The sequence below is a fragment of the Tursiops truncatus genome, chromosome 3, assembly GCF_011762595.2.
Source record: "Tursiops truncatus isolate mTurTru1 chromosome 3, mTurTru1.mat.Y, whole genome shotgun sequence".
Lineage (NCBI taxonomy): Eukaryota > Metazoa > Chordata > Mammalia > Artiodactyla > Delphinidae > Tursiops > Tursiops truncatus.
In genome coordinates, this window is record NC_047036.1 from 87,098,359 (window position 1) to 87,125,223 (window position 26,865).

Below are 26,865 nucleotides of genomic sequence, written 5' to 3' on the forward strand. Positions count from 1 at the left end.
ACCCAGCAACTTCCATCAGGCTATTATAAGTACAATATGCTATTGAGAAAGTACTGGGTTGCAATGGTACATTTATTTTTAAAAATTTGCCACAGAGAAGGATGGAATTAATAAAGTGGGCTTACCAAAACATGACAACATGTTTCAAGTTATAAATCATTTGAGGAAGAAACTTTCTTCTCCTCTTCAAGATAATAAGACTGTAAACTTCCCCTGCGTTTGAAAGATGATCTCCCCTCAGTACACCCAGCATAATGTCAAAGGGATTTCCAAGGCCGTAAGACCCTTAACAATCACATATGTTTACACATGCATTCTAAAGATGACAAAAATTACAGAAACGAGTGCTGCATACTTTCCTCCCTATGTGTTTGCTTCAAGTGTTTTCTTTGTTCAGAAAGAGCAGATGATATCAGTCAAAATACACATGGCTCACAATTAGTTTGGTAATACTGTCAGTGACAAAGAGAGGACCGGTGTTCAGTGTGCCCTCTCCCTCCTCTATTCTTACTGTCCCTCATGATGAGCCCAGAAAACGAAAATGCTGATTTTGCGGGTGAGAGGATTCAAGATGCAAACTCTAGGTTAACTTCCCAACAATCTCCTCATGTAACTCCAGGTCCACATCCTGGAGGAGAACTTATAAAGTCACCACCTAAAAGACATCAAGCTGGAAAGGACCCCCGTGTCGCTATGCAACACCTGTTGAAAACGCTCTTAATTCTTAGACCAAAGTAGATACAGAAAAGATGTTTTCAGCCCTCCCCACCTTCGTGTTCGCTCTGACAAGCAGTTAAGAAGTGCTAACAGCTGGCTTTGCTGTAGGCTTTCATTAAATCAAAGTCGGAAAAACTCCCTCTACTGACATTTACAGTAACTAGTGTGTTATTTAGGGCACAATATTTGCACTCTGTGGTTCGATCCAGGAAATGAAGTCCTTCCTGTGGACCCCAACTGCAAATGTGCACGTCACGAATACAGTACACATAGGTGACTCCAAGTCGTTAGAAAAACCATGGGTTCTTGAGATAGTTTATATCTTATTTATGAGAGGTGGTGTGAAAAAGTGACACATGGATGTTTACGCTGCTGTGCTATGGATTTCTGAGCTGAGATGAACTTACTGCAAGCCTTGTGAACTTGATTTACCACATGCAGTAGCTGATTTTACTGATGATACTGTAAGATATAACAGGCTCAAGGCAAGATCAAATGTTTGTTTTAGTGGGGGAACTTCTTAGAGTTAGCACACATTTTTCAGATTTCTATATAGGAGAAATCCTATAAATCCAGGACACAAAAATCATTGTGGGGCACGCTGGAATAACTAAACATCAACACATGATAAACTGTCCAGGAAAAATTCAAGAGAGTTCTCTCACCAGCTCGCAAAGAGGGACAATTAGCCTTAGTTACTGGATGAGCTATATTATTCTGTACACTAAAAATATTAAATGTACTTATATTTATAAAGACCTCTCTTCCCCATCAAACTTCTCCCTTCCTCATCTCCTCTCTATCGCCAGAAAAGCTGTATGACAATGATAACGTGACTGATACCTTATGATGCTGTTTGACTATTATACTCTAATCCTTAGAGAGACTGATAAAGAATATAAACATATAATGTGAGTACACAGTGCAGATTACATTAAGTCCCTTGACTCCACAGCCTCTGACCTGAGCTCATGAAATCTTAACCTAAGTCGGTATAACTTGGGTCCCTTGTTTGCCACGTTGAAAAACAAATATAATACCAGAAGGCATAAAAACTTTTCCATATGTGAGCAAAACTCAATTTTTTATGCAAGGTTTAAAAAACTGGGAGTGTGGCTTTATTCCATGTCCTGTTCCAGGTTTCTTAACCCCACACCTCCTGCCTGACAAATAGAGGGTTCCTTTATATCACTTACGAAGAATGATTATTATTAGTAATATTTGAATATATAAGGTAATATGAAAGTGCTTTACTAGTCACACCTAAACAACAAAGCGGAGGCTTGAAGCATTAAAAACACAAAACAGAGGAACTGAAAAATGTAATAGTCACACAAGTAAATTTATAAAGAAAATCCTCTTGGGATCAATTATGAGCAAGATTGAAGATGGACATGAGGGAGTAAAAGCTTAAAACGTGTCTGGCCTTTGTCAGGAGGTGGGTATTATTGATCTCTATGATTCTAGAGACACACTTCACTTTATACTAAGTAACACTTTTAGTTAAAACAATACGCTGTTTTCCTTAGAAAGTTAATAGTGAAAGTTTGGAAACGGATAATAAATAATTACTACCATTTATTATATATGACTGCAGCTTTACCTATCCACTCAAACGCTTTTAAAACTGCTATGTACAGTTGCCCTGTTAGGTGCTATGGATGCGAAGATGTGTAAGACAAACTGTTTCTGTCCTTGTGCTGTGCTTATCCCAGCTGGGGACATAGGTAGGAAACACAGTTTAGGGACCAGGAGGCATCCATGTGGTAACTGAGGTTTGCATGAGCTTCATCTGGGCATGTGAGGGTGTCGCGGGAGTGTTTATCAGAGGGAATTTTATCCAGGCTTTACAGGTCCTCCAGAAGCCAAACAACAGCAACTGGGACAAAAGAATTATAACATTTCATCCCTGAGTTCCCAAATTGGAGCTGTAGCAACCAAAAAGAGGTCTTCACCTGCAACAGGGGAAGAAAACCTAGACCTGAACTCTTCCTATAATGATATTTGGATTTTCTGTGCTGGAGAGGATGTGGAGAAAAGGGAAGCCTCCTACACTGTTGGTGGGAATGTAAATTGGTACAGCCACTATGGAGAACAGTATGGAGGGTCCTTAAAAAACTTATAATAGAACTACTGTATGACCCAGCAGTCCCACTACTGGGCATATATCCGGAGGAAACTAATTCGAAAAGATACATACACCCCAATGTTCACAGCAGCACTATTTACAATGCCAAGACATGGAAGCAACCTAAACGTCCACAGACAGATGGAAAGATAAAGAAGATGTGTATATATTTATACAATGGAATATTACTCAGCCATAAAAAAGAATGAAATAATGCCATTTGCAGTGACATGGATGGACCTAGAGATTATCACACTAAGTGAAGTAAGGCAGGCAGAGGAAGATAAATACCATATGATATCACTTACATGTGGAATCTAAAATATACAAATGAACTTATTTACAGAACAGAAACAGACTCACAGACGTAGAAAACAAACTTATGGTTACCAGGGAAAAGGGGGGAGGGAGTTTGGGATTACAATATACAAACTACTGTATATAAAATAGATAAACAACAAGGTCCTACTGTGTAGCACAGGGAGCTATACTCAATATCTTGCAATAAACCATAATGGAAAACAATCTGAAAGATATATATATAACTGAATCACTTTGCTGTACACCAGAAAGTAACACAACATTGTAAATCGACCATATTTCCATAAAAAAAAGATATATGGATTTTAAAATAGAATTTGTCAGATTAAAATGAGAAATTCAATTCATGTCTTAAACATTTGTCACATAATCCAAATTCATGTCCCTTTACTCAGTTTACTGCTGAAAATGTACCTTTGGAGTCAGGAAGCTGGGAGTAGGGGTGTGGGGACCATTAAAACAAGCACAGCCTCCCATTCCACGATCTTAATAGCAACTTTATAAATCAATCCACAGAGTCCCTTCCCCCTAATGATCTACAAAGTACCCATCACAACCTTACAAGACAAAATGAAATATAATCTAGGGGCCCTCTGGTTCTCCGTGTTTAGAGTATCCTGCTAAAAAAGGGCTGCTTATCTTCGCTCTGTTGCGTGACTTCAGACAGGAGCTCTAACTTCAGCCATTCCTGAAAACCTGTTTGCTTGCTCTCCTGGGGCTCAGGTGAGCATGGCTCAGCACTTATCAGCCAATCTGATACATAAAGGGGACCACATTCAATACCTCCAAATCTGTACTTCCAAAGGCTGTATTTAGCATTGCAAATATTTGTAGCATCCACATCACAGTTAACTGTGGGCCCATCGGCTGGATGTGGCATCCTGCTTGTGGCAGGCAACTTCTGACCTAGCTCCAACCATCCACACCTGGTATGCATGCTCTGTGTCTGCCCCTCCCCTTGAGAGTGGGCTGGCCCTGGTTGCTTGCTTCCGGTGAGTGGAATACAGCAAAAGTGATGGGATGTCACTTCTGTGATTATGTTGTAAAAGACTGTGCCCTCCTTTCTCCTTAGCACTCTCGCTCACCTTCTGAAGCAAGGGGCCACACTGTGAGGTTCTCAGTGGAAAGGCCCACACGGCAAGGAGCAGAGGGAGACTTCCAGACAAGTGCGTGCAAGAAGCTGACACCTCAGTGCAACAACCCGCAAGGAGCAGAATCCAGCTAACCATCATGCGAGTGAGCTACAAACCGAATCCTTCAAATGACTGTCGCTTTGGGAGAGACCCAGCCCCAGAGGACGCAGCTAAGCCGCCCCTGGATTCATGACCCACAGAAATGGTGAAATAATAAATGCCGTCTTAGCCACAAATTCGGGGCTGATCTGTTACTCAAGAGCCAACTGACATGATGCTGTGCAGTCAAGGGTTTCCCATGCCCACTCGAGGCTTTAGGACTAAGGCACCGGAGCGCACGCTGCTGAAGGCTCCCACACAGCAGCTCCTCCCTGATTCTGCTGCCATGTCTAAACAAACGCACCCCTCAGGAGTTTACTTTTCAAGCTACTGGTACAAGTCCACTTAAAACAGGCCTTGAAGAGAGGTAATTATAAACTGCTGTTGAGGAAACACTACAAGACATCTCTATTTGTTTTCACTGCGGCATTTAAAAACTGTTTCTCATTTTCCTCCCCATGCCACTTAGCTTTTGCTAATGTAGCCAGCCTGTGCCGTTTCTCGTAATTAGCATGATGCCTCACATTAACTCCAAATTGCTGGGGGAACCTAAATGAGCTTTGATACAAAACGTAAACTTAAATCATAAGAGAGAATGCCTTTCCTCAACTGTGAGAAATAGAATATAAAGATGGACTTGAAGACACCAGAAATAAAAGGACTTCAAATAATAAGTTAAAATTTCTCTTCGTATCAAAAAACTCCTATTTATCTTTTACACAGGCTATCAAACATAAACATCATGAGATTTTAAGCAACTCAAAAGCCATCAAGGAAACAAATGTTCTTCTTCATAAGGAACCGAAAAGGAGAGGGGTGAGATTCTCATATTTTCAGGCCCAATCCTGTACTCATTAGTTCATTTTATCATCCCTCTGCCTAACCTTATTCATCCTCAAATCGTAATTCCAAAAGCCAAATCCTTCTCCTTTTCTGTGTCCCTTGTCAACCTGAGTACTTTGGGAAATTTTATTTTTAAAAAATAATCAGCTGCTTCTTTTCCAAAGAAATGAGTGTGTGTGTGGGGGGGGGGGGCGGTATTAAAAACACAGTTTTCCATTGTGTTTGCCGCAGACAATATTTCTTAATTTGTGCAAGTCAAAAGAAAAGATGGGCTATTAGCTGTTAGCACAGCCCAGTTTTTCCTCTGTAGGTTTTCACGCGGTCTCACATACAACATAAATATATGTAAATTAGACAGGTGATGGCAGAATTAAGCATTAATATTCTTTTCACAATAAATGCTGAAGAAGTAAAGCCCATTTAAACAAATGGTACTACGGAAAATGTCGTGTAGAATTTAATGAGTCAATAAAATCCATTTTGTGTATGTGGGTGGAGGGTAGGGAACCGAAGAAGTGGTGGGAATAGGATAGAGATTAACCAAAGCCATATGGACTTCTTGGAAAATGGTTACCAGATCCTCAGGAAAAGTCTTAAAACAAAAGTTAGGCCTCTTGAAAGAAGACCCCAGCAACAACTTGCAGCTGGCTATCTGCCCTTCTTAAAAGCAGCACAATACCTAATTTTCATATTAAAAACAAAATCACCAGTTATGATGCAATACATCTCACCAGTCTACCTTCTGAGATTTAAAAGTCACGTTTTAATAACCTGCTTTTGGCCCCGGGTTTATCAAGCTTGCACCCTAAGAGCAACCTCAGCCCCCGACTGCTCTGCCCACACAATTCATCTCCCACAGCCTGCTGTGTCTCAAGACTTGAATCACTGGCAGGTTAAGGTCAAAGCCCCAGAGGTAAAACTTGGAAATGAGGTTACTAAGTAAAGGTGGAAGCCTTGGAGAAATTTAAAATATCATGTAAACAATAGAGACTTTGATATGGCTCTGGGGATGTTTCTTTTTAAAAAACTAGAAAAGGAAGAGGGGTATTTCCAACAATAAAATAAGGGTAGAGTGTACTCTGCAAGCTAAATCTTGGTTTCAACACCAGGGAACTGTAACGGGGACAAAAAATTAGAGCAGAGTTCAGGGTGAGAGAAGTAAAATAAGTTCCAGCTGTGCAGCCTCAGACAAAAGAAAAAATAGGAGGTACCCACCCATCACACCCATGCCCCCCCCACCTCTCTACCCCCTTAGGCAAAGTTTCCCTGCAGACGGCTAACCTAAGTGTTATTTAAGTTCCAGCAGCGAAGCCTCAGTAGATCAATTACTTTTTCTTAGCAACCTCAAATAAATGGCCGAGGACAAATTCTTTCGCGATTTCTAGGAATAAACAAATAAGACATTATCATGTTTTTGTACCCATTTGTTTGAAGTGCGGGCAAACTTTTACTTGCTTTTTAAAGCACAGTGACAACCAACCTGTTTCTACTGCTTACTGAGGAAGGCTAGTCCCATGTATTTGTATATCTGTTAAGGCATGACCAAAAAATAACCTGGATTTCAGAGAATGCTTTTAAAATATCCTCTATAAGAAGCATTTCTAATTCTTTTTAAGAAAAATTTAAGTCAGCTTAAACCTCAGATTCTGAACCTAGACTTGATTTTCTTCCATGATATGACTGGCAAATTCCAGCCCACATAGGCACAAAATGCAACATAACACTTAGATATCATTTGAATTGTTAACAAAACCTTAAACACGAGGAAATACATAGTTCAGTTCCTAATTGGATATTTTACTATTTTTCAAAAATTCACTGAACATCTTTGAACAGTTAGGGAAGAAAAAAGTTTCCTATTATACACTAGTGTTGTAACTATTTTCTGAGAACTGGGCTTGCCTGAGGCAGTACTACTGAAATGACTGTACCAGGCCTTTAAGGTCAGATAGTTGTGTCTCTTGGTTGTGGTGATTTTGGTGAATTTCACCTGCTCTACCAAATAGGTATAATCTGGCAAAAGAAGACAGGAAAAATGATTCACTTATAAAAACTCTTCTTCAGCTAGAAGCCACATAATAAAGCTAATAACGACAAAAAAAAAAAAAAAACTCAGACAAATGCAGAATTCCTAGAATCCCAAGGAGGAACTATTTATATTATTACTTTGACACAGGGCCCTTGGGTCATCTCTGTGATGTGCTATTGGGGTGATAGTTAACTGATAAGCAATGAAAGTCACAAATCCCATTACTCATTTGTACAGTATTAACAGAAACAATGTCATTATCATACAGCACTAATGTAGCACGACACAAAATTACTAATAAACATCAAGTTAATACAATCCAAAGAAACTCCTAGAAAAAAGTTAATATTTCTTTGAACCTTTCATAACCACTTTCATCCTTATCTTCCTTGGTGAAGGGCCCTGGAAAGGACATGGGTTAGTGGTTTGAGTGCATGTATAATGATGATCTGAACTTTCTCCCTGGTTCACCCATTCTGACTTGTTTTGTGCCTTGCAGTCCGCTGGTTAACCCACATGGGCTTTGGTTTCCCTGTGAGATTACCCCTCTAGAAGAAAAGTTGAAGTATGACCAACTTTAGAGGGCCTGTGAACTTCTATATTGCACTTGGAAACTCAGGTGACAGATCCCTTTAGATCTAGAATATCATTTCACTACTCCACAGACTGATAACATCAGCTCTGCCCGTATCGCTCCCACTGCACAGCGATTTCCCTAAAGCAAGCAGCCTCTGGTTCTAAGTGCAAATTTGGGGGGGGGTGAGGGGGAGGAAAGGATCAGCTCTGGATAGTTGTGACAAAAAGTTATATATGGGCTTCCCTGGTGGCGCAGTGGTTGAGAGTCCGCCTGCCGATGCAGGAGACACAGGTTCGTGCCCTGGTCCGGGAAGATCCCACATGCCGCGGAGCGGCTGGGCCCATGAGCCATGGCCGCCGAGCCTGCGCGTCCAGAGCCTGTGCTCCGCAACGGGAGAGGCCACAACAGTGAGAGGCCCGCGTACCACACACGAAAACAGTTATTTATGAGGCATAAGGGAAACCAGGGGGACAAGTGTGACCTTTTATTTCTAGCCTAAATTAGACAAACTGGATTCTCCCATAGTTTTGTGTGTATGGAGGCTGGGCGTGGAGGGCAAAGGGGTTTATGTGAGGATGTGCACTGAAGCTGGGGTGAGAGTTTGGAGAAATCATAAAGGGCAGTGAAAGACCCTGTTCCTTTTGGAAAAATCGTGCTTAGATTCTGTGAGTTCTTTTTCTCAACCCGTTTTAAGAGTGTGAGCATGCGATTATATTAGAGGGACACTGCCAAAGATGAGGACATAAATCCTGTAGAGAAGCAACCGGCCTGCGCACTGAGACGGCCTCTGCAACCGCACAGACTAACTGTGCTACAGCGATGGCCCTAAATAAAACCAGTCCAGAGGCGGTGCAAACACTGCACCCATGCCCACACCCATCTCTGGATATTGTGCTGCTGTAAATGGTTCCTACTCCTGTCTTTAATATTCTTTTGCATCACATCTGGGTAAATATCTCTCTCCACAAATCAGTCGTTTCTTTGGTTGTTCTTAGTCACAGGTCACGGTCCCCCCACTGTCTGCCATCTCTGGTGGTATGATTCGTATCTAGACAGGAGTAGCACTTGTTTGGGCAGCAGGCCCCTAAAGGAACCCTAAGAGGCCTGAACAAATTAATGTTCTCTCTTTGGAAAGTTGAGTTCTACCAAGGATGGAGTTATTTAGGCACCAGGACTGTACGTTTTGTCTCACACCAAAAATGCTTTCCTTGATGAAGAATTTATGTTGACGGAGTGAATAAAATCAAAGCTAAGGATAGGGACTGTATTCTTTTTTGTATGTGTGTGTGTGTTACGCGGGCCTCTCAATGTTGTGGCCTCTCCCGTTGCGGAGCACAGGCTCCGGACGCGCAGGCTCAGCGGCCATGGCTCACGGGCCCAGCCGCTCCGCGGCATGTGGGATCTTCCCGGACCGGGGCACGAACCTGTGTCCCCTGCATCGGCAGGCGGACTCTCAACCACTGCGCCACCAGGGAAGCCCAAAGGACTGTATTCTTGTCTGCTCTGGTTGTCTCTAGGTAGGACCATTTCCAGTCAAGTTAATGGCTGTGCATTCCAGGGTATCACGCCACAGATAGCAGCCAGGGTCTTTCATAATCTGCCCGACCCTGATTTCCTTCTTTCTCTCTCCTATTCTTTGCCCTCCTTCAATCCACATTAACAGCTAGTCCCAACAATCTTTCCTCTCAGAACCTCCCTGGCTCCCTTTTCTCATGTGACCCTCCCTTTGCCTCTTAAAAATCCCAGCTTGCTCTGGCCACGTGAGATATTTCTCCATTTTTCCAACACACAACCCTTCTGGGTTCTTAACACTGGTCTGTTTCTGTCCCCTTGGTAGCACACAACCCATATTCTGTTTTGTCTCAGAGCTGGCTGCTACACTGCATCTCTGCTACTAGAGTTATGAGTTTCTGGCAGGCAGGAGCTGTGCTGGGTTCTCAGTTCTGGGGATTCCACTGCTTTGTTCATAACGTGTTTGATAAAGATGTGATTAGTCTACAGGTAACAAAAATCTGTATAGCTGCAAAGTGATTTGTTGACCAAATATAAACAAACTCAGGATTAGAATAAAAAAGAAAAATGAAGAGAGTGGTTAAGGAATTTTTTTTTTTTTTTAAATCCCCTTTCCTGGAAGGTTCCTCAGCCCTCTCTACTGGCTCCTTCTTACGGAATGATGTTGGAAATTGTGACTTGATAGCCAAAACCCAAAGAGACATACAAAATTCAAGCAGGTATTATTTTCATGTTTTTGCATATGTGGTCTAAGAGATAAGTAAATGAAGGGAATGTGGGCATCATTAAAGCCAAAGACATGCAGAATCTCATCAAATACCCAGCCTCAGTAGGGGTTGCAGTAAACAGGAGAATAAAGGCAAGTGGTGCTAGAATCCAGGTGACCACGGGCTGCTTTCAGTAAGGACAGGAAAGTGATGTTTGCGGTGATTATGATCAAAGGTGAGAGTGAAGCCATCTGGCTGAAACCCTCTAGTCATTAAGAAGCCTTGGCAAGTTAAGGTACCTCAAATGTTAAATGAGAACGTAATCCCAAAATTGTGTTGAGGGGATACAACCATACTTTAGTCACAGTTGAGTTTAAAAACAAAGTAGAGGCATTTTTAAAAGAATCAAGACCACAGAGCTAGTAAATTTTGTGTTAAAAAAGCATCTGAGAATGTGGAACTTTAATAAGCTGTAAGGTGTAGGAATACTTTGGCCATTTAGAGTAACATGTCAGACATGTAACTCCAATTTAAAATATGTAATGGAACAACTATTTAGACTTGTGACTAAGTGAAATTTTAGGTTGATATGCAGTTTTAAACCATTTAAGAGAACTAAAACCTCATCTTGTTTTTAAGTTTAAATTATGATGAATGATAAGAATTACTTAAGTACTTGGGAAGTTTTATAGTCAACTTAAGTACTTAAAAAGGAAAGAAAATATATTAAATCTTTAATGGTTAGAGGAGTTTAATTAACCAAATTTGTAAATAGAGCCAAATACTTAAATTTACTCATCTTATATATAGAATAGTAAGATGTATAAACTAATCTGAATAGGCAAAATTTGATGTTTTACAGAATTATTTTTTAAAATTTGTTACTTTAATAAATCAAATATCAAAATTTAAATCCAAACTAACTTTTTAAATAATCTTTCTTAAGACAAAGTACTATCCTGAATATTTCTGGCTTATTCAGTTTTTATTTCATTTATTTATTCCTTCAAAAATTTTGTTTTGTATGCCTGCTTTGTACCAAGCACTGTGTCAAGTTTTGGAAACACTGTGGTGTATTAAAAAACGGTTCCTGCTTCTGTAGCTTACAGTTTAATTGGGATAGAGACAATAAACCAGGAAACAAACAAATCCCTAACTGCCAATTATGCTAGGACCTATAAAAGGAACATCTAGCTCCTGAGTAAGCCAGAAATATTCAGGTCCGTATATTACCAAAAAAACCCAAGGGGACCAAGGTGTCGAAACTTGAAAGCTTCACTGACTGATGGGCTATATTTTTCACTCTCTGAATATTACTTCTATATTTCCTCTTGCTAAAATGCAGAGAAATCTCATAGCTAGATGAAAACTTTGCCCACTTTATTGCTGCAGCAAACTTTTTGAGAGATTTGTTTACTATCTGATTTGCCAGAAAGCCTCGTTTACCAAGCAGATAAGGCACAGATGATACCAAGATGAGATAATAAAGGTTGATACATTACAATTATGACTTTAATATGAAGTACAGTAAATAAATCAATGATGTATTTTCTAAAGCTTCTAGTATTTGAGAAGTCCACAGAATGGAGAAAAGGATAACCATACTTCAAAATATGTTCCTATTTCTTAAGAAATCTGTGAAGCTAGCATATAAACACAAGCATTCTATCCACGAGCTATGATATTAATACCAGGAATCACATTTTGATACTGATTCCGTATGTCATATTAACAGGATTTTTTTTTTTTGTATATAGCATGGCATTTGGGGCAAAAAAATCATTTTATTTCTCTTCTGCTTAGTAGAAGAAAAAGTATGTACTCTTGGGTCAACTTATCTTTTTAATCTAAGAGGTCTCAGTTGAAATTGGCTTTGAAGTTTTGCTAATTACAAAACTCAATAGGGGTTTTTCCTTATTTGGTATAACTCATATTTCTATTCATTAACCCCAGTTTTAAAAAGATTAAAAAGTCTGAAGAGAAACAACTTAAAAGTTTGAAGAACAGCCTCTCCCCTGTGATACCTCTAGATGCTTCAAGTGCAAACTTCCCCCCATACTATCTAATTATAAATCTTTTGTGGTTACGGGAAGGGGAGGTAAGACTTACACATTCTGGACTTCGTAACCGCACAGTGCTACAGGGAGATGAGAAATCATCAATGTTTTGTACATTCTATATATTGGGAAAATTAATGTCAGCCTGAGTCACAAGGAAATCAGGGTTCTGAAGGGCCATCCTGCTAGCTGCTTTTCTCAGGGCCAAGCCACTGGGTTCAGATGCTTTCATTCTGGTGAAAAGATCATTACCAAGCGGCTCTGGGGAAGTTGGCCCTCCTGTAAGTGTACTCCTTTGTTATGAATATGGAACAGATGGAGCCAAATCTATCTGCTCCGTAGGAACAAAAACACTTACAACCCAGCTCTCTCTATTAAAGACTCTACTTAGCTCCTTTATACCATCGGCTTTCTGTGCACTGCTGTGAGGTTTTGACTTTATAGAAAAAGGCACTTCATAAAAGCAACAGTTCTTACTCTTAAACCAAAGTGGCCTAAGAACTAAAAAAGATGAATACATGGTTTCACCCACAGGACTCCTTGGAGATATGCAGATATTCAGTTAGGGGCGTGTGTGTGTGTGTGTGTGTGTGTGTGTGTGTGTGTGCGCGCGCGCGTGCGTGTGCGTGCTTGGAAGACAGTATTCAATTCTGGTGAATGCCTGCATTAAAACAACATGAAAATACAGAGGAGAGCGATGAAGATGTCATGTTTCTCATTATGAGGATGGCATCTAATTGCTCTAGCATAATAAAATGCCAGGATTTAATTTTGTATATATGTCTGTAAGGCTAGCGAGGGCTGCCTTGAACAAAAAATATGACTTATGCATAACAAAATCATGCGGGTAAATATAATTAGTAATTAGGACCTATCAAAAAACAAAGGCTATATGATGAGTCCTCCCCATGAAAAATAGTAATAATTACATTCAGCGTCATGCCAATTTGTTTTTATAATCGGAAAGATGTAAACACTGCAGGTAAAACCAATGTTTCTGCTTGTTTATCATGCTGATGGGCCGAAACACATCCACGGGCCATCCCTACAGTGTGCTGTTGCCAAGATATGCATGTTGACAGATAGCTGGGTAAGTCTCACAGGATTCAGGGTGTGGATGCCCAAGGGTAGATGCACCTCCCCTTGATGGCAACAGAGGGAAAGGAGTGTCTGCCTTATTTCATTACATTTATTATACTGATACATTTACAGTCTGACTGCCTCTTCGGAGATAATTGAAAAAAGAAATTCTGTGGCAGGATGCTTGGATTCTGACTAAATCAAGTCTTCGAGCGAATTTCCTTCTGCCAGTGGAAGCACAGCTTGCCCGAAGTCGTAACCTTTGTTGGAGGAAAGGAACTGGCCTTGAAGCAGATCATGAAGCAGATGTTTTATGCCAAATCAGAGTCTGGGGATACGTAGGCTACTGCAAATAAAACTCCTCTTCTGTCTGTTCAATCATTTCAATTCCCTGCAGTGTGAAATATGAACTTGCCAACAAATGGCTAGCGTGCTGTGCCTCGCAGCAGGGGGGGAGAGTGCCACAGCTGTGCCAGAGCCTGGAAAACTTGAGACGCGCATGACATGTTCATTAGTTCTCCTGTTCAGCCAGGCCCGAACCAGGCCTTTCTCCGGAACCCAAAACGCTGGGCAGGAGCAGGACTGCTGACTCCGCCCAGGAGTCAAAGACATGCTTTCCAACAGCATGAGATGCACAACTTGGCCTGACCTCTTGGATGACCCCAGAAGGTTAGTCTTTAAAACAAGAAATCATCGGGGTACGAACGGATTGAAAAAAAGATGTCTGAAAACGGTCACAGCTTTTCTCTAACTTTATTAGCAGCCTGCTCTGTGAGAAGTAAAAAAGTGAAGAACTGAAATGTACTTCGAGCCTCAAAGCATCTATGGGAGACTGCAATGTCCCAATGAAGAACTCATCAGAAAGGTCATCAGAAAGATACCTTGTCTTTATCAGAAAGATGAAATTGTGGAAACTGTCCGGCTCGCCTGTCACCGGCAAGTGGAACACTAGTTCCTTCTAGGTTGATTCCACATTACAGTTTCCCAATTAAAAAAATGGTTAATTTATCTAAATTAAAGTAAAATTAGAGTAACAGGTTTCAATGTGAGGTCTTTTGCAGCATACTGAACACACATATTCATATATCCCCTTATGCTGTAATCCTAGATTATAAATATCCCATATTCACATGCTTTCTAGTGCCACATTCTTTCAAGTTTTAATCAGGAGCTCCTTAAATAGAAGTCATTTGCATCTGTAAACATTCCCTTGCAGTAGTATTTAGCAGTATATTCTCTTTGTGAAGAGCTATTTTAAAAGGAAAATAAAACTTAATATGGAATAACAATCAAACAGAGGTGTAAAAAGATAAATCAGAGGCTTGAGAAGCCTATCTAACCTCTTTATGCAATTTCTGAAAAAATGTTTTAAGTTTCCCAATCTTAAAATAGCCCAGAATCATACAGGTTATTCTGGATGTCGGATTACAGGAATACTAGTCATATAATCCAAAGCATGACCTAAATCATAGGGGCATTTTCAAGAAATGAAATGAGTTTGAAATCATTTATTACTCTGAAACGAGGCCAAATAAGTACACATGGTTCAAGCTCGAAATGATAGACCATTATCACAACTAATGGCCAAGTTCTCATTAGTTTAGCATTTCTAAGTGAAGGCTGTAGTCAATAAATCTGTCGCACAATGGTTACAAATTATTGTTTTAAGGGATTAATAACAAGACCTATATTTTTACTTTAGGATTCTTTTGGTACAAATTACTCTAGAATATTATTTCCCCATAATGTTTCTTTTTCTCTATTTAACTTGACCAAATACAAATTGGAAACATAAAATTATTGCTTAACTGATATGGAACTTGGTGGGAGGGAACTTCATTGCAGGATAGCTACCCATTTATCTACTATTTCTATGCACCAGGCACTGTGCCAGGCTTCTTAAATTTAATCCTCAGAACAGTTCTACAAGGCAGATATCATTATCCTCATTTTCGAGAGGAGGAAACTGAGGCTTAGAGGGATAAGTAGTTAGCTGATGGCATACATAGCTAGTGTATGGGAGAGCAGACATTCACATCCAAGTCTTTCTGATGCCAAAACTACACAGCCTCAGTTTACAGTATAAATCATACTTTTCTTCATGACAGCCCCACTTCAAATATTTGTTTCATAATTTCCCATAAGTTCTTAAAAGTCCTTCCAGAAAGTCTGGGGGTAGATTAAAACTTGGTGGAACTTGACTATGTAGTCTTAAGCATTCGCAGTGGGTTTTAGTAAGAAAACCAAGCAAGACTTTTGCTGCAGAGACATGCCCTATGCCTATTTCCTAATCAGATGCATGTCACGAAAAAGCCTTTTAATATTATATTACTATAACTGATGTACTCCTAAGTACCCCTATGTACCACTGTAGGAGGAAATATGAAACGAAACACAGTCACCCAATGTTCCAAAAAGAAAACAGAAAATTGGCAGCATCCTTAGTACACACAGGCTTAAAGGAGAGATTTCTCAGCCTGGCATTGCTGTCTGTGACCTCATGGCATCCCTTGGGATTTAGGCGGCTCTTGCCTGCTCCCACTCCTGTGGTACCTTAGCCTTGGCCCCGAGGAGAATTAAATTAGCTGACAACGTTGTGGCACATGAACCGAAATTCACATGTTAAGCAGAAATTCCTCTTCTCCAAAACCCAACTCAGAGGGTTGTGTCTGGGGGAGAGGCCTGCTGAGCCCAAAGCCGCCTGCCTGTATATATATAGAGTCAACCGCCTTTCCTGATGCCTCAGTAAAATAACAGATGCAGCAGATTCACTAACTTTTACCTTAAATTCAATAAGGATATGGGTTCATTAATAAAGTGCACCAAGGGTGATTTTGTATCTATTTCTTCTTTTTCTCTTGCAGTATAGGTATTTGATCCATGAATGTCCTACTCAACACACATGTAACATTTTTTTCTGCACCATCTATTTTCCAAGAATTCCTCCTCTTAATGGACTACATCCAAAGGATCCCATCCAGCCAGAGAAACAAAGGACCCTGCTCCACTTTGGACAAATGGACAAGAGTCCCAGGTGATCCTGGCAGAACCTAAGTCAGATCATGTTACTCCTCAGCTGAAAACCCTCCAATGGCTCCCATCTCACTCAAGAGTGAAATCCCGGATCCTTACCACGGTCCACCACGACCCCGCCCTCTAATCCATCACACACACTTGCACACATTCACAGAGCTCTCCCCCCACCCCCGCTCATCCTGTCCCAACCGTGCGGACGTAGACAGGCAACTCTCCTCAGGCCCTTAGTGTTTTTCTGTTCCCTCTGCCCAGAAAGCCCTTTTGCCAGACAGACACGTGGTTTGCTGCCTCACTTCTTTTACGTTCCTCCTCAAATGTTAACTATTAGAAAGGCCTTTCCTGATCACTCACTTTCTATTTATCACCGCTATATAATTATAGAAATATATAATTATATAAAATATTGATCACCTTATATGTAAAGATATATTACCCTATATAGATATATTTTTAATACATTATATATTAAATATATATAAAATAGTGATTTTTCCCTACCTCTATATTGCCTGTTCTGTTTTATTTTTTCATCCTAGCATTTACCAACTGCATGACGTATTGCATATTTATTTATCTGCTTGTTTATCCCCCTCCCCACCCCCTGGCTCTTCATTAGATTGTAGGCTCCATTAAAGCAGGGCTTTTGCCTATTTTTTTCTCTACTGTATTCACAGAATCTAAAATATATCTGGCCAGCAGTATGCACTCAATAAGTATTTGTTGAAGGAAGGAAGGAAAGAAAGGATAAATGAGCGAAAGACAAAGTGAGCCCAAGAAAATGCTTGTTTGCTCACTGATCTACTATAAATGCCCACAAAATCACAAGTTCAGAGTAGAAAGGTAAAATAAAAAAGCCAATAACTGAGTAAGCATGTGGGTTTCCTGCAATGTAAGCAGGTCCTTAAGCCTGCTATAAATGTGAATAAGTGGCTTATTTTTCAAGATACAGTGGGCTTTTTCCCCCACATTCAGTTAAAATGCACTAAAACATATTTGTTTAAAGAAAAATGATTTTAAAGTACCTTTGAAAAAGCTACTAATAACCTGATGGCTGTTTTCAAGGTATTCCTGTGAAGGGTGAAGGCAGATGATGACAAGCTATCAGCTAAGTATCAAGTGCAAGAAGGAGGTCAGGTTTCTGTTGGTGGCCTTTATTTGGAGTAATGCTGAGCAGCAACAGCCCTGAGTAGCCTGAAAATGCATAAGGGGGTGACGCGGACCTGGAGGCGAATCTCATCACCATAATCATCAAGAGCTAAACAATGGGCACTTCTGCATCCTTACATCAGCCTGCAAGCTTAAATCACTCTATCATAAAACTCAAGGTCATGAACCTTAGGGACCATCTCGTTCAGTCTCCTCACTTTACAAGTTTAAGGAACTGAGCTTCAGGGTTTCAGGGAGGCCAAGTAGCCCACCAAAGTCCATCTTACTTTGGAAAAGGGTATTGAACAGGCTGACATGGCCCAGGGACATTTATCAAATGCAAAAAAAGGGTTCACTCGAACTACCTTGGACCTAACTAGAGCAAAGAAATCATCCCCAAAGCTCCTCTTCAATAGAATCAAAGTATCAGGAAGTAAATAAGTAATGAATTTATAGTATAGCTAGTTCTGCTAAAATTTATGAAATAGTCTAATTGAACTTTTTATCTGCTGAACATATTCTTTAGAGTGCGTGTAAAATCAATGTATATAATACATTTATGTCCCCTTTATAGAAAAGAGTATAATTTTAGTATTTTAAATAAATGTGGAAGGTATGGCTACTGCATCTTTGCCTCTGACACAGGGGTGATCATAGTTATGATTTATTTTTTCTCAAATATATGGTCAGAGTCACAGTCTCTATTAAGATATAACTCCTGGAGGAAAATGAGAGGCACTTTACAACTCTCTGCTTTATGATTCTATTTCCAGAAAGCACAGTGGTGAAAAGTGGGAGCTGTCTCTGATACTAATTTGAAAAACTAGTGAAGTTATAAGAACTGTTATTTCTCATAAGTAGTTACCAGCCCTCATTCTCTGCACAGTGTTAAAACTGTATTAACATGTACAATTTCAGCCAAGGTGAGAGCTACTGCCACAACCCGCCCTCAGCAATACAACACACACGTAACTCTTTCCCCCACCACTGCCACCATCTTACTGAGGACGAGGTTTATAAAATGTTATCTCAATTCTCAGGCATCTAGAATTTTGGCCCACTCTCAAAGAAATGTTCTTTCCATTCCCTATAGCTATCTTTTCAAAATTTTCAACTACTTTTGCTCCTTGCAACCAATTTGATCCTGAAAAATATATGTAAACTGGAGTTTTAGAAATCAAATCATTTAAAAAATGCTCAAGGGCTACTGAAAAGAATTCCACTTCTGTAAATGGAATGATCACTCTGCAATTTACCTTTGGTAAAATCCTAATTTTCGTATGTCATGCTTGTTTAAAATGATATAAACCTGTTCAGATTTCCTCAAGGGGATAAAATCAACATTAATTATTTCTTTCTACCCCATTTCAGTTGAAAACTTCCTCTAGAATAGAAAGCAAAATTTTAAAAATATTTTGCAGGGTCTGTCTTAGATTCTTTGAATCTGCACCGATCAAACATTCCAGAAAGCAGGAATCCTCACTGTCAAAGCCTTGGTGGGCTGTGTCTGAATCCCCTGAACTCTCATAGAGGTAGATTTTTATTCTTTATCTGTACCTCCTTCCGTTCCCCGTGCCACTATGTTTACAGTAAGAAAGAAGAGATACACAGGCCCTGCCCTCAGGATCTTATAGTTTACAGAGTACGATACAAAATTTCAAATTGTCATCAGGGTTCTGAAGGAAGAAGCAAGGATTTGACAGACAGATGGAGGCTGGAGGCTTTGTATGGGCTGGCGTGGCTCCATCGACTCTGAACCAAAGGACCTAATCAAATTTGGGCACAAAGACGTTAAAAGCCTCCAAGGGGGCAGGTTCAATTAGGGCCTTCTGGCCCACCTGCTCACCTGAAGGGAGTACCAGACACAAGGCAGTTAAAAAGCATTACCAAATACCTATTCCATGCTCACCCTAGGACCGAATGCCTGTGGTAGGAACTATGCCTCATCCTTTGTTTTGGTATCACTAGCATAGGAAGAAGCCGCTATATAGCTACATCCCAGAATAGCTTCCAAAGATATCAAGGATTTGGGGACCCTTTCGGCCCAGCGAGCAGAACCTCATGATTCAAAGCTCCAGGGGCACTTTCCATGTGGGTCCGTGGGGAGCAGAAGGACTCATGAGGGTACAGCAGGGACAAAGCCTGGAGGGGCTACGTGGGCAGCATGAGAGAAAGACTATTAGATGAAAAGACTTTTCATAGATGAAAAGTCTAGTACCTTGTACAGGAGAGTGTAAAACTGGCTAGTATTCCTTGCAAAAATAGGATAATCGCTGTTCAGGACCAACTCTGAAGGCATATTAGTGAGTGCCTCCCTTCCTGTAGCCCGCTGCTACGTCATTCTTGAGGTATTACTTAGTATTTTCATCAGAGGATGTGAGATGGATTTGAGAATAGACTTATAAGTAGAATTATTTGGGTGAGGTAACTAGTCCTCTCAGACAACCAGTGAACTGGTCCACAGAAGTGGGATGAAGTTCAGTAAAAATAACACAGGACAGGGCTTCCCTGGTGGCGCAGTGGTTGAGAGTCCGCCTGCCGATGCAGGGGACACGGGTTCGTGCCCCATTCCAGGAAGATCCCCACATGCCGCGGAGCGGCTGGGCCTGTGAGCCATGGCTGCTGAGCCTGCGCGTCCGGAGCCTGTGCTCTGCAATGGGAGAGGCCACAACAGTTTGAGGCCTGCGTACCCCAAAAAAAAAAAAAAAAAAAAAAAAAAAACCAAAGAACACAGGACAGGAGAATGGCAGACTGCAGGCACAGATGTATCTCAGGAAAGACAGCCCCCATGGTGGACTACAAAGTGAACGTGCATCACACGGGTCTACTTATCAGATCTAATCACAGTGTTGTTTTCATGTTTAGGATCTACATTTAAAATAAGACTCCAGAAAAGTTACGAAAGTTATTTGTAAAACTTAAAACAGCTCTCATAGGAACAGCCAGAAGAATTTAAGTGGCATAATTCACTAAGAACACATGAATCTTTGAAGGATGAAACAACCAGCCTGTAGTTGTTGCCATCTCCAAAAAGGATGAGATGCAAGGACATGGATTGAACCATACAGCAAGTCTGGTTATGCGACCTACATAGAGAGGGCTAGATGATGAATGCTATTAAAATGTACTCCACATTTTTCATGACTAGGAGAAGTATATACTTAGTATATTTTAAAGCGGAGTGGGATTTTATAAATAATATAACCTTATCCCATGGAAGCCAGGTCCCTCAAGATGCTCCAATGAAGAACAAGTTCCAAAATTTAGTAATATTCATAATTATTGTATTATGTCACTCTCTTTGGAGAGGTACAATCCATGGTATCACATTTAAGGCCCCAAGAAGTCTTACAGGGAAAAAAATTAACTTTATTTAACCCAGAATTTCCCAAACTTAACGTAAGCTTGATTGTCAGAAATTGTCATATCTGAATAATTTTTTTGTTCCTCGGAACCACCTTGGGATCTTCAAATCTAGCCCAACCCCCTCATTTTACATTTGAAGAAACAGTTATATGACCCAAATCTGACTAGAGTTGGGCAGTGGCGGAAATGGGACTTAGCCCATTCCACTACATTTCTTATATTCTGTTGATGTCAATGAAACAAAGCTGGAAGTCAAGAAATAGGGTGTTCCCCCCCCCCCTTTTTTTTGTCTGGAGTCTTTGCTTTCTCATATTATCTCCATTAAAAGAAAGAAAAGCAATTAAATGTGAGAGAAATCCTAACAGAAAATATGAGCCACGTTTTTTAACTTGCTGGAACACAGTAAAGCCTGCAAAAGTACCAGACAAAGATAAATATTATTGTACAACAAACTAGAAGTATAAATGTTAAACTGATGCTCTGCCCCTCTTTCACTTAAAGGGTTTATTACATAGATTTTTCTCTTCCTCTTGAACAATTCCACATGTTCTACACTACTATTCGTCAATGAAATATACCTGTGTTTTGGCCAGTGGTGGTTTCCACCTACTCAGCATCACTGCCTATCTTCCTTAGGTTAAAAACCAAACAACAATAACAAAAATGTTGAAGAACTCCTCTTTCCTTATTCCATGCAGTCTTGGTGGGGTTGTCAGTCAAGGTGCTCTTGATTCTTTCCAAAGGAAAGGCATATATGCCAAATTCCTTTTCCCAGGAATCTGAATCCTGAGTAGAGTGATCCAAGGAATGGGGGAACGTTAGAGTTGAGGAAATCCAATGGTTGGGTCTTGATGAGATAATTCTAATTATTTACTTGTTTCTATGTTCTAGATCCCCAGTATTGCCTCAGTTTCTGTCCATCCCGAGGTCTTCAGTTGAAATAATCTCTTTAGTAGGGTAAGAATTCTTTTTTTGTTTAAGTTAGCTAGAATTGATAAAAATTGTTTACAAGTGGAAACACTTAATGAATATAGTACTCATCTATGGGGTACATTGCAAATGGATGAGGGACATTATCAAATATTCATAATTATTATAAGGGTCACGCAGTTGGAGATGAATTTTTCCAGAAAAAGAGTGGACATAAAAATGAAATTTAAGGGTGATGGGTAAAAATATAGCTGCTCATATTCTAAGATTAGATAGGCACTTTGCTTATTTTATCTATAAACAAGGCTTGCCACAATTTAAAAAATATGGGTCAGGTGATATAATCCTTTGGTTCCTTATTGATTAATCTGTTTCTGATGGTGGAAAGAATTAAGAGTCAAGTTGGAAGACACCAACTTGTGTCTTCATTGTATAATTTTATCAAGGAGATGACAAGCCATGCCTTTCAGAGACGCCTTGAACTGAAGTGGAATGTACAGTAAAATACAGATTTCCTCAAATAAATGGCCAAAACCATTAATCTTTATCTAAGGACCCATAATAACAGTTTGTTCTCAGTAGCAGGCGGGGGAGGGAGAGAAAATGTCTTCCAGAAAGCACTTCGGCAATCAATCTGGTTGATAATAAAACTTGATGAAACATCTGTGATTAATATTAATTCTAATTCTTCCTTTAATGGATAATTGTGAAAAAGATAATTTATCCCATTTCATTTAAACTACAGCTGAGTTTTTCAGTTTAGGAAAAGAACATTTCTCCATATTTCTCAGGTATGAGACTCTATGGGGGAAAAAAACAGGTGCATAAAACCTGCTAAGGGTGAAGCAATTTTCTAGTTAGCCCTGGAAAATATTTTGAACGAATTCAACTGACCACTGCAGACTTGGACGTGATCCAAAGAATGGTTCTCTAAGTGACAGGCTGATATTTCTGCATCTTTACCCTTGTAGAATATTCTAAATGAACCACAGTGAACTAATTTAATACATTTTGGTCATATTTGATCCTGCAAAGAGTGTGAGAAAAATGCCCTTGTGAGTAAATGACAGTCAGCTATTTCTGACCACCAGTGTATTTCAAACTAGATGATGAGAGGAACTATTTTTGACACATGTAGATGTATAATTTAAAGTACCCATAAAAACTTGTCATGGTAGCTACCATTAATTTTGACAGAAACTCGGAAAGTAACTAATTGCCCTTCAAATATCAATATTAAGAATACCATTTATTAAACTAGCACTTTAACTCATTTATATATGGAAAACTTGAGGCATGGCTTGAAGCCTTCTGCCCAAATTAACACACCTAATAAGTGATGGACTCAAGACCCAGATCTCCTCATTTTCATCTATTTTTCTGCACTTAATAGTATTTTTAAAAGGAACCTTTTAAATAATGGTCTTATTTTCTAAGAATCAGAACATATTATATGGTTAAAAACATGATTGCTGTCTAACTCTATAAGTAGTAAATAGTGATTAAATATACATCACTGTTGACCTTTAATCAAAACCAAATCATGGCTCCATTTAGATATAGTCCTTTTTCATCAGACTCTAACTAAACATCAGGGAGAAGAAAACATAAACTGACAAGCACAAAAGGTCACAGACAATAGGTACCCACTTCTTTAATGTACCTTCCAAAAACCTCGTGTTATATAAATAGAATATTACAGGAACTACTCACTATTCTTTCCTTCCTCCCCAGGCACACATTTTCCTTCTAAACTATTGGTCCAAAGTGAATATTTCTTATCACTTGATATCATGCCTGTTTCCTCTCTATTTTTATTTGGCTTTCTGATTCTTATCCTCATTTAAGAAAGTCTACCACTTTGTAAAAGGAACTCATTTTATAACAAAAATTTTTATAGTTGTATAAGAAATATAAAACCCTCCAAAGGGCTACCTAGTTCTTCTTTGCAGCAGCCTGGTGAAATTGTATCTTATTTACAGATGAAGCAAATGAGACAGTTTGCTTTGTGAGGCAGAGGAAGAATCTGTTATGACCCTGGTGAGTGAGCTGACTCCCAGAATCTTAGTTTATCTTAGTCTTTATCGTAGACTAGGACTAGCATGGTCTCTCTCTGACCAGCGTTCCCCGGTTTAAACAAACATTCATATAACAAAGACTCTGCCTTTTCTCAACACTGATACTGCTGTTCCATTCACTCAAATCCTCCAATACCCACTTCTTCTATGTCTTGAATTCAGACCCATCTACTCCCACTTTAAGCCAATGTTCCCAAAGTGTGGCACGAAATCACCTTCAGGGGAAATTTCTCGAGGGCTTGTTAAAAATGAAATTCCCTACTGCAACCTAATAAAATTGAATGAGTCAGACTTTCTGGAAGAGGGTTCCAAGAATCTGCATTTTTACCCCCCCATGCAGGTGGGTCACTAAAGTTAGGACAGTATCTTAAGCCCTGAAACCTGAATTCCACCTTGCCTGTCAAATCAGCACTTCACATCTTTACTGTCTTCCTCTCGACGCAATCTTCTTTTTTTTTTTTATGGACAGTGTCTATCTTGTGATTTACTCCTTTTTTTGCTATCATTTTCATGGATACATTTTTCTCATATTGGACTATGAGCTCCCGGAGGAAAAAAATTACATCGAGTACTTTCTATTGTTGCCCCATGGTGTCTGCGACATTGCCCTGATGGGTAAACACAGCTCAGTGAGAACTGAAGGGTTGACTAATGAGAAAATAATACATAATACTGAAGTATATCCTTCTATAGCCACCGTAGATTTTCTACAAATTTAATGATGTACAATTACTGACAGCCCAAGTAAAGTTTAACAAATGGGGCTTCCCTGGTGGCATAGTGGTTGAGAGTCTGCCTTCCGATGCAGAGGACACAGGTTCGTGTCCCGGCTGGGCCCGTGAGCCATGGCCGCTGGGCCTGCGCGTCCGGAGCCTGTGCTCCGCAACGGGAGAGGCCACGGCAGTGAGAGGCCCGCGTACCAAAAAAAAAAAAAAAAGTTTAACAAATGGATTTGTATAGCATTTTTAATATAAATATTTTAGGAAATAACTTTTCTTTCAATAACTCTTCTAAAATGGACTTTAATAAACTAACACATCATATCAAAAGGCCAGAAATCCAGCTATTTGATTAATAATCCAGCAAATGTTATTGATTTAGCAATTTCACTTAACAGAAACATCATAAAAACCTATGCAAAAAAAACACCCTAAAACTCTGCAGCAATGGCAACGAAGCTGAAGACAATATAGAAACAATGGAAATTCAAGTAAAGGGTATTTATATCTCTGAGATGAGAATAATTTTTTCATAAGTACCGGTAGTATTTATGGAATAAGCTTCCAAACATTACTTGCCGTTCAGGGAAAAGAGCTAAGAGCATGAACGTTGAAGTTGGGATGCTCAACTCTGGCCATCGCCACACATGGACAGTGTGATTTTAGACAAGTTATTTGACCAGTCTGTACTTTGGCTCCCTCACTTGTAAAATGGGAACAATAATAATGTGTAACACATAGTTGAAATAAGGTATGGATGAGACAACATATGTAAATAGGTGGGATGGATAAGTGTTCACTACCTGCTAGTTTTATTAGATAGCCAGCCTGCATCTAGCCCTAAACTAATTATTTCAATGTAGTTATAAGGTCCAAATGAGTTTCCCTTTCAGAAACATACTACTCCCTATTGCCTGCTGGATAAGTTCCTAATTCTTCAGACCAGATGTAATGGCCCTCAACAGTCTGGCTCAATCTATCCAGTTTTATTTTCCAAATACCTTCCATTCCAGTCAGACGTGTCTTGTCATTGATCTCACAGTCCTTGCTGTTCTGATTTCCTTATCCGGAGAGGGAGGCAGGTTAGAAAGGAACCCCATGCGCTGTGTGAAGCCTGTTCTCTGGAGGACTGCCCGGAGTCTCCCCAGCTCTGACAACCACCCTCATGAATCAGAGCCAGGACCCCTTCTGTGTGAAATCTGGGTGCTTGTCAATCCCAGACTCACTGCTATATTTAAAATGGATAACCAATGACCTACTGTATAGCACAGGGAATGCTGCTCAATATTCTATAAAACCTAATTGGGAAAAGAATTTGAAAAACAATAGATACCTGTATATAACTGAATCACTTTGCTGTACACCTGAAACTAACACAACAGTGTTAATCAACTATACTCCAATACAAAATAAAAAGTTAAAAAAAATATCTGGGTGCTGCACACGGCTGCTATGATTCCTGAACCTCATTCTAAAGATTTCAAATGCTGTAAGTTCTCAAAGTGGCTCTTCTTCTCGTATAATCTCTACTCCTTTTTCTTGAATTTAAAAAAATGTGTAATAACCAAGTCTGTGAAAAACTCGTGGATTTTAAATAACAACGACAGCAACAGCAAGTACAACTAATAATAATAGAAACAGTAATTGCAGCTGCTGTGCTGCTTAAGGATGTGCAAAGGCAACAGGCAATCCCCAGCGTTGTCATGTTAACAAGCTGCGACGTTGAGACAGTCACCAGGCTTTGCATAATATCCACCAATGCCTACAGTGTGCTACTGATTCTGTTCATCAAATTTAAACCTCTGAAAAATGACTCAGGGTACCAAAGAGACATAGACTTTCAATAGTCTCGCTAATCATTAAATGTCTTCATTCCAACTGAAGCAGGGAGAGTGACACATTTTATTATGTCATCATGTTGTGACCCCACAAACCATTCAGTAGTGCTCTACTTTGCTTTAAAAATCCATAAACATCCTAGTATGTGAGTCTCAGGTATAGGTTGACATGAAACATCCCTCTATACATCACATTAGCCATTTTTAGAGCTGGATCTGCCTTGAGTTCCAGGGTGTAGGTAGGACTTACCTAATCACTTGCCAAGGGTGCTTCAAATCTCTCTCCTTTTAACTTCTTTTAAAATATTTATTATAAAAAATATTTATTATGATATATGTGAATAACAAGTTTAGACTTGGAGTCAAACTGCATGGGTTCACATCCTGACTCCACTGCAAACTACATGATCTCAGGCAAGTCACTTAACCGCTCTCAGCCTCAGTTTCCTCATCTACACAATGGGGATAATAATAGTACCCACCTCACAGATGAGAATTCAATGAGTTAAAACAAGTAGAGTGTTTGATACAGTGCCTGGCACATAGTAA

The 26,865-nt window shown here is 39.7% G+C and overlaps 1 protein-coding gene across 2 annotated transcripts in view; it reads right to left on the reverse strand.

Annotated features, from left to right (window-relative positions):
• Nucleotides 1-26,865, reverse strand: part of EFNA5 (ephrin A5) — a 283,524-nt gene that overhangs the window by 10,782 nt on the left and 245,877 nt on the right. The window lies entirely within an intron of this gene.